Here is a 7,161-nt window from a genome sequence, read left to right as displayed (position 1 = left end):
GACTGGTCACGACAGATGATAAAAACGCCCCACCGCCTTCCTCCTGCTGGTTACGTAATGCGCAGGAAACGAGAGCGCGATAGATTGGTGGCCGTTCTTTCTCAGGTCAAGGGCTTTAGCACGCTTGTGTTATCGTTGCGCCGTAGCTCACGCAGCTAAAAATGTGATGGACTGTAGAAACATGACAAAATGCAACAAAAATTTTTGATTACTACCACTTTAATAACATTGATGGCCATGAAACTTATCAGATATCATCTTCTTTTGCAGCCCTTTTCATACAGAGTCCTTAATCGAAGGAAACTTGCATTGCCGTACTAAATTTTCCCTAAATATGTTTTGGAAGAGGAAGTGAGGCGATTATCAGCACAATTAGGTAATCGTACCGCGCCAGTATCAGACTTTCCTCCACATTCCCGTGTCCAAACTATCCTGTCCCAAAGCAGTATTAATATGTTTCCTTTTCGAGATGCGACAGTCTGTCCTAAGTCTTATTCAGAACATCAGATTACCACATTCATCACTCAGTCTTTCCCACACGACTTTTAGCATACAACTTCCGACAGACATTCTTTTATAAATCGTTCCACACTTTTCTGAATCACAACCCCAAGAAGTCTGCAGGAATCTAATCCCTTAACTCCTAGATGATGTCCCTAACACAGGGTGCCCAAAATGAAACATCAAACACCAGTCTTAATATTTATGTTATTGCAGTGGCTGTGTTATTCAGAAGTAAGACGCGCTGCTCCTTCGGACACTCAGGCATGTCCGAAGGAACACAGGCACCGCAATATCATACTTGTTTGCCGACACCAGGCAATCGACTTTCAATGAAAATGTTTTCCCTCTACGGGACTATACATAATGAATGAACGAGTGTAGGTTGTAGGCGCATGGATGACGAGATCTGAATGTGGCCGTGGAGCGTGCTCGGATAGCTAATGGTAAGACGACCACTTGCGACAAACGGGAAATCCGAATCGAGTCCCGGGCCGGCACAAATGTTCATTTTCATTGCATTCCACAGCTGATGGTCGCCCATATTCGCAAATGCGAATACATTTCATGTAAATTTTAATATTATTCAATGAGGATTCAACGTACTGGCAACGACCCAAATCGAGACAAGTAATATAAATACTAAAATTTTGATAAACACTGATATAAAAGGTACAATAAATCTGCTCATGTACTGTTACTTAAAATACCTCTTCAGGCTCAAGCAGGATTTATCTGATAAAATGAAAATCTGAGCGCCTGTCTGCTCTATTACAACTCCATTCAGAATGTACCTGCAGAACAGAACACTCGCAAGTTAGCCTGGAAGCTTTAACACATTGACAGTACAAAATCAGTAATGGTATTGATGAAGGTTGTGTATTATAATTTTCCGAAGCGATCATCTTTAAATTCCGACTTGCACAGCTAACCAGTATTAGGAATTTTAGGACTTTCCTTCAGATTGTCTTTCGCTTTCACGCACTCTAATATTAGTTAGCTTCATGATCTCTGCCTGCCACTGTGGCCGAGTGGTTCTAGACGTTTCAGTCCGGAACCGCGCTGCTGCTACGGTCACAGGTTCGAATCCTGCCTCGGGCATGGATGTGTGTGATGTCCTTAGGTTACTTAGATTTAAGTAGCTCTAAGCCTAGGGGACTGATGACCTCAGATGTTAAGTCCCATAGTGCTTAGAGCTATTTGACTTATTCACGATCTCTACGCTAGATATTCAAAGAGCAGAAATGTTGCACAGTTTACCTCTCAGAGCTATTCTCTGAATTTACCTAAAGGTGCGTCCACACTACTCGTGCTCGCCAGACTTATACTCGTCTGTCGGGAGACTTGTCAAACTTGTCTGACTTGCGCTCGTACTGCTTCTATCTTCGTCCACACTACTCCAGTTTCTTACCAGACTTTGGCTCGTGAGGATCCGCACCGTACTCGCAGTCGTGGCCAGTGACAGTTTTCTACTTTAAAAATGGACGAAGTGGTTATAGCAAGTGTCAGCTTCCTTGTGATGCGCCTTTTAGCTGAGGAATAGGATAGAAGAAGACGCTACAAAGTCCCAAGAAAACGCAGGTGCTGGATGACCAGAGTTTTCAGAAGCAGAAAAAGATATAGTGGGAGTGATTTGGTGGATGAATTGGATGTTGAAAACATACATTTCAAGACATTTTGCCGTATGTCCGCATCAGATTTTGAATATCTGATAAATTTGCTAGGACCGAAAATATCAAAGGCTGACAGCAAATTTCGGAAAGCTATACCAGTTGCTGAGCGGTTGGCACTTACGCTCAGATACCTAGCAACTGGCGATTCCTACACCAGCCTCAGTTTTTTATTTAATGTCTCCAAGCAAGTGATATCAAACATTGTTCCTGAAGTATGTGCAGCTCTTACAGGCAGCTTGAAGGAGTTTGTAAAGGAAAGTTAATAAATTATACAAATTTTGTTATTAATACACTTTTATTCATCAGGTAATAAGCAAAAGAAATAAAAACATTTAGATTTCAAGAATGAGAAACAATTAAACGCAAAGGTTATTACTTTTAATTATTATAAATGAAGCAGATCCAGAAAATTTGGAGAGCCTTGTTCGGTGTTGTCAGAAGTAGAAGTAGATGTCTGTTGGAAGTTGCTTTGCATCTGCTCATGGGCATGAACTTGTTGAGTTGAAGGAATCGGTAAATGCGATGAGCAACTGTAGTCGCTGTTGGTTGATCGTGGGCTAGAATGTTCGAAACAGCCGCTTTCTGCTCTGAAAATCGTGCCGGAAAATTCTTTTTTAACAAAAGCACGTTTTCTGTTGTCCATAGACCGTAGAACGTTCGCTATGTACTCTCCATAGGCGTCAAACTCGTCTCTAGTTTTACGTTTCTTTTAGGTGAAGCAAATACCTTCTTGCGTTTGTTTGGCGTGGGTTGTAGTTTGTTGCCTTGTGTTGTTTGATGATCATCATCTTGACTACTAATTTCTTCGCAAGTGCTCGCTCTACCTTCGTTTGTATTCATGCCCGCAACCCTCTGTTCTTCCAAATCCTCCTTAAATTCCTCCTAAAACAAAGTAACGACGACAAAAGATTGATATAAAAATAGCAAAGCAAGTAGAATAAAAACTAAAAGAATGGATGTAGGAATAGGGAGATACGCGATAATAATCGTAAAAAAATTGGGAACAATGTCAAGTTGATAAGTGAAATTCAGAATATTTGTTATAATGATTACTACCTATTATTACGCAAAATTGCTAATTTTAATTATTATTAATGTTCATAATCATTAGAATGTCTATTATTGTCTATGCATTTAATAATTATTTTTAGTATTAGGAGTTATTAGTTTCTATTTACTTTTTTGCAGATGCCACAGACAAAACAAGAGTGGTTACTTGTAGCACAGGAATATGAGAGAAAATGGAACTCTCCTCATTGCCTCGGTGCAATGGATGGCAAACATTGCGCAATCCAAAGCCCCACTAATTCTTGAAGCGATTTTTTTCAATTATAAGACGTTTTTCAGTATTGTTCTTTTTGGTCTAGTGGATGCTGACTATTGTTTTTTGTATGCTGATGTCGGCTGCCAAGGTCGAATTTCAGACGGTGGTGTTTTTCGAAATACATTTTTTAAAACAATATGAGTAATGGTACCATTGTTTTTCCGGACGATCGTACCCTCCCAGATAGACAGAAAAAAGTACCCTATGTTACTGTCGCAGACTTCGCGTTTCCCCTCAACAGTCATATTATGAAGCCGTATAGTGAACAACAACTACGGAGGTCAATGAAAAGAATTTTTAACAGCACTCTTTCAAGAGCACGGCGGATTGTGGAAAATGTGTCGGAATACTTTCTTCCGTATTCCGGATACTAATAAAGCCTACATTACTACAGCCTGAGAAAGCCCAAAGTGTTATTATGACTTCTATATACCTCCATAATTTCTTGCGAAAAAGTTCGGCTTCCGGACAAATTTATACCCCTGTAGGAGCAGTGGATCATGAGGAGAACGGGCATTTAAAGCCAGGAACTTGGAGAAAGAGATCACTCCTGCTACAACGTTTACACGATTAGCGAACATTCCACGACGTTCAACGCAGACTGCCCAAGACATTGGAGATGAATTCGCTGCTTATTTCATTTCTGAAGAGGGAAGATTGCCATGGCAAGATGATTACCAATAACTTATTAAAGATTTTCAGCTACTAGCTACGTACGTACTAGTGACTACCTGACTGCACGCATTTCATCTGCCAATTTATGTGAAGTTTTACCTTTATTAAAAACCAACTTTATTATTTTTATTTCCTCAAATAACATAATATACAAATAAAATACACGTAAATGTACACGTGCTTCAATATACTGTGTTAGAAAAATAAATGTTATTCATTATTATTTATTTATTACTAGCTGAATACCCAGCCTTGCCCCAGTATGTATTCCAATCCTGTAACTCCATTTATTCCTTTCCCCTCTGTGACGTTGAGAACTCATTTTGCTATAAACCTTAAAATTTTATCACAATTGGAACTTTTTTTAATTTTTAAATTTGAAAACTAGAAGCAGTTACTAGGTATATTCCTAATAGAAATGGTAGTAAGCTAAAATAAATATGAAAAAATATCTTAAGGAATGATTTGGTTAATGGTATATAAGGGAATAACACAAAAAAATTTAGAATTAGCAAATGCGCAGGGACCGAAATGTAAGGTGAGAAAGATGAAAAGGTTGGTAGTCGTGGAGACAGAACCAAAAAGGGACTGAGTCCCATTAAGTTTATTAATAGTTTGTTTATACATTTCCCAAAATAAATATATTTTAATTACATCTGTGTTGATTGTCTTCTGCGGCTGATATTTGAAGTGCAGAAATTCAAACGCTCTGAAAGCGAACCAGTTTGGAGCGTTCACTTCCTCAACCCCCAGCGCCAGACTTCCTAGGTTCAGCCTTCTTCTGGCGGACTTTCCTGTAAGTGGCTAATAAGCTGGTCTTTTTTTTTTTTAATTCGGCCACATACAAGCCGACATCTGTCGCGATGGAATCGCATGCTTCACTTTTCTTTAAATTTTATTTTATATTGGGAGTCTGTCGCATCCCACAGCACAGGGTATTGTTCATAAGTATTTACAGGGTGTTTCAAAAATGACCGGTATATTTGAAACGGCAATACAAACTAAACGAGCAGCGATAGAAATACACCGTTTGTTGCAATATGCTTGGGACAACAGTACATTTTCAGGCAGACAAACTTTCGAAATTGCAGTAGTTACAATTGTCAACAACAGATGGCGCTGCGGTCTGGGAAACTCTATAGTACGATATTTTCCACATATCCACCATGCGTAGCAATAATATGGCGTAGTCTCTGAATGAAAGTACCCGAAACCTTTGACAACGTGTCTGGCGGAATGGCTTCACATGCAGATGAGGTGTTCTGCTTCAGCTGTTCAATTGTTTCTGGATTCTGGCGGTACACCTGGTCTTTCAAGTGTCCCCACAGAAAGAAGTCACAGGGGTTCATGTCTGGCGAATAGGGAGGCCAATCCACGCCACCTCCTGTATGTTTCAGATAGCCCAAAGCAATCACACGATCATCGAAATATTCATTCAGGAAATTAAAGACGTCGGCCGTGCGATGTGGCCGGGCACCATCTTCCATAAACCACGAGGTGTTCGCAGTGTCGTCTAAGGCAGTTTGTACCGCCACAAATCCACGAAGAATGTCCAGATAGCGTGATGCAGTAATCGTTTCGGATCTGAAAAATGGGCCAATGATTCCTTTGGAAGAAATGGCGGCCCAGACCAGTACTTTCTGAGGATGCAGGGACGATGGGACTGCAACATGGGGCTTTTCGGTTCCCCATATGCGCCGATTCTGTTTATTGACGAAGCCGTCCAGGTAAAAATAAGCTTCGTCAGTAAACCAAATGCTGCCCACATGCATATCGCCGTCATCAATCCTGTGCACTATATCGTTAGCGAATGTCTCTCGTGCAGCAATAGTAGCGGCGCTGAGGGGTTGCCGCGTTTGAATTTTGTATGGATAGAGGTGTAAACTCTGGCGCATGAGACGATACGTGAACGTTGGCGTCATTTGGACCGCAGCTGCAACACGGCGAACGGAATCCCGAGGCCGCTGTTGGATCACCTGCTGCTCTAGCTGCGCGTTGCCCTCTGTGGTTGCCGTACGCGGTCGCCCTGCCTTTCCAGCATGTTCATCCGTCACGTTCCCAGTTCGTTGAAATTTTTCAAACAGATCCTTTATTGTATCGCTTTTCGGTCCTTTGGTTACATTAAACCTCCGTTGAAAACTTCGTCTTTTGCAACAACACTGTGTTCTAGGCGGTGGAATTCCAACACCAGAAAAATCCTCTATTCTAAGGAATAAACCATGTTGTCCACAGCACACTTGCACGTTGTGAACAGCACACGCTTACAGCAGAAAGACGACATACAGAATGGCGCACCCACAGACTGCGTTGTCTTCTATATCTTTCACATCACTTGCAGCGCCATCTGTTGTTGAAAATTGTAAATACTGTAATTTCGAAAATTTGTCCGCCTGAAAATGTACTGTTGTCCCAAGCATATTGCAACAAACGGTGTATTTCTATCGCTGCTCGTTTAGTTTTTATTGCTGTTTCAAATATACCAGTCATTTTTGAAACACCCTGTATGAATTTAATGAAAAAATCGTCGGTCCACTCCATTTCAAAAGAAAAACCGATGTCCACAACTCAGGAAAAGAATAATACCAAGGCCAAACTGTACGAGTGCAGCGAGCTAACTGGTAAGTGCTTTGTTGCCGTCCACAACACTCTTGCAGTTCGCCGCGCATCCCTTTGATGTACCGACAACAGCCGGAGCCAGACAAGCCACAAGCTCGGGCGGCTCGCAAGCCTGTTTCGCGGCGAGCCCTCGGAGTCTCCCTCCGTCCACATTACGCGTAAGGTGCGCAAGTCTCACAAATACACGAGCCAGACGAGTAGTGTGGACGCAGCTTAACAGAGTTTAACGAGAGTTACGTCGTGTTTTTCCATCGGATAGCACATAAGTTACCTAAGCATCTCTGCTAGACTTTCTTATCGGCTATATGAACCTGCTCTGATACTAGCAAACCCATCTCTGAGTTCCACTCAGATTAGCAATCGGGAGTACTA

At 41.4% G+C, this 7,161-nt stretch overlaps 1 pseudogene; it reads right to left on the bottom strand.

Annotated features, from left to right (window-relative positions):
* Positions 1-2,559: 2,559 nt before the first annotated feature.
* Positions 2,560-6,711, bottom strand: LOC126297937 (uncharacterized; annotated as a pseudogene).
* Positions 6,712-7,161: the final 450 nt, after the last annotated feature.

Source organism: Schistocerca gregaria, chromosome X, assembly GCF_023897955.1.
Source record: "Schistocerca gregaria isolate iqSchGreg1 chromosome X, iqSchGreg1.2, whole genome shotgun sequence".
NCBI lineage: Eukaryota > Metazoa > Arthropoda > Insecta > Orthoptera > Acrididae > Schistocerca > Schistocerca gregaria.
Note: the sequence above shows the minus strand (reverse complement) of the source record. Positions and strands in the feature narration are given on the sequence as shown.